The sequence below is a fragment of the Pongo abelii genome, chromosome 15, assembly GCF_028885655.2.
Source record: "Pongo abelii isolate AG06213 chromosome 15, NHGRI_mPonAbe1-v2.0_pri, whole genome shotgun sequence".
Lineage (NCBI taxonomy): Eukaryota > Metazoa > Chordata > Mammalia > Primates > Hominidae > Pongo > Pongo abelii.
The window spans coordinates 69,326,775-69,328,778 of record NC_072000.2 but is presented as its reverse complement, the minus strand read 5'-3'; positions in this window follow the sequence as shown (position 1 = coordinate 69,328,778).

The following is a 2,004-nucleotide window of genomic DNA, read 5'->3' as shown; positions in this document are numbered from 1 at the left end:
CTCCCCCGTGCATTTATGCTGTGCCTAATTCCATCTTGGCATCTGTTTCTCAGAGGACCCGAAATGACATACTTCTTGTACCTCCCTTATCTCACAACATGAACTACATCACAGGCTTGTATGTTTCCAAAGATTTTTGAGTGTTAAAGAAAGCAATAAAAATAATAATTCAAAATTGGGCTGTAGGGAAGATCTAATGTGGTCCAATAAGGAGGCTCCTAGCCTGGCACTTAAAAGGTAGAGTACTCCTTCTTGAAGCAAGTTTCTGCACTGAGGGAAAAACAATAGTCATTGCTGATCTTAAAAGAAACCTAGCTGCATTGGGCATTTTGGATGGAGAGGGTGAGAGGCATCTGAGACTTGCCTGGAGTCACTCCACAGGGTCACAGATAGATTTCAATCATTCTAATCCTCCATCCAGAAGCTTCAAATGCTCCTGAGACAAGGAATTGATCCTTTACCGAAAGAGCAAAGAATGCTACTTAACTCAGTCAAAGAAAAATAATGATCAATTGAGCAAAATGTACTGGCTTTAGACAAGGATCTCCAAACTGAAATGGCATTACTCTTGTTGCCCCTGGGAACACAAACCATGTGCCACAACTACGCTGCCCTGCCCTGCCTCGTCCTACCTTAAGGCTTTTTCAGGGGTTACTAACTAGTAGCCACAGAGCAATGTGTCCTACAAACATGTTTTATCTGGTCCCTGTGGTCTTTTTTTATATAATATAAAATTAGTTAAGATTTATCAAGCGAGATATTTCACATAAAAAATCTGGACTTCATGCTTCTTTTGGAAAATCAGAAAATCTGACAATATCGGCCCTACATGTGAACTTCCTGCCTCAAACAGAACCAGAATCTCTACTACTCCTCTCCTATTAAACTCCTATTAAACATGCTGGCTTTAACATGCTCAGGACCATAAACCTACTTGATTTTGAGCACTCAGATTCAGATCATGAGCCCTGGGTAGCACTTGGCTGAAGTTAACTGTCAGCTCTTTAAGAAAAATGAGTTACTAACAATTTTTTCTTTTTTTTTTTTTTTTTTTGAGATGGAGTCTTGCTCTGCCACCTAGGCTGGAATGCAATGGTGCAATCTCAGCTCACTGCAACCTCCACCTCCCGGGTTCAAGTGATTCTCCTGCCTCAGCCTCCCAAGTAGCTGACATTACAGGCACCTGCCATCATGCCCAGCTAATTTTTGTATTTTTGTAGAGATGGGGTTTCACCATGTTGGCCAGGCTGGCCTTGAACTCCTGACCTCAGGTGATCCACCTACCTTGGCCTCCCAAAGTACTGGGATTACAGGCATGAGCCGCCGCCACTGCACCTGGCCACTAAATAAATAGCATAAACAGGATTTCAAGAAGGAATTTTTTTTTTGAGACGGAGTCTCGCTCTGTCGCCCAGGCTGGAGTACGGTAGTGCAATCTCAGCTCACTGCAAGCTCCACCTCCTGGGTTCATGCCTGAGGCTCCTGCCTCAGCCTCCCGAGTAGCTGGGACTACAGGCGTCTGCCACCACACCCAGCTAATTTTTTTGTATTTTTAGTAGAGACCCGGTTTCACCATGTTAGCCAGGATGGTCTCGATCTCCTGACCTCGTGATCCGCCTGCCTCGGCCTCCCAAAGTGCTGAGATTACAGGCATGAGCAACTGCACCTGGCCGGAATTTCTTAAATAGTCTTCAGGCACTTAGGCAAGAATGACAGCCATGATTAGCACGGCTGGAAGGTTTGTTAGCACTGACAGCTGGGGGACAGGTGTCCCTCGCCAGAGGCAGAGACCCTGGGTTGGAGGAGGTGGGACTTCTGTCCTGGCTTTGTCCTTACTAGTTACACAACCTTGAGCATTGCCTTCACCCTCAGGTCAGTTGCCTGGTGTTGTAAGAGCTAACAGTGCCAACAGTGCCTAAGTGTTTTACTACTTGAAAAGCAGTCTATTAAATGTTTTGTATGCATCCTCTCTTTTCATTCCACACCATGTCCTGAGGTCATGTA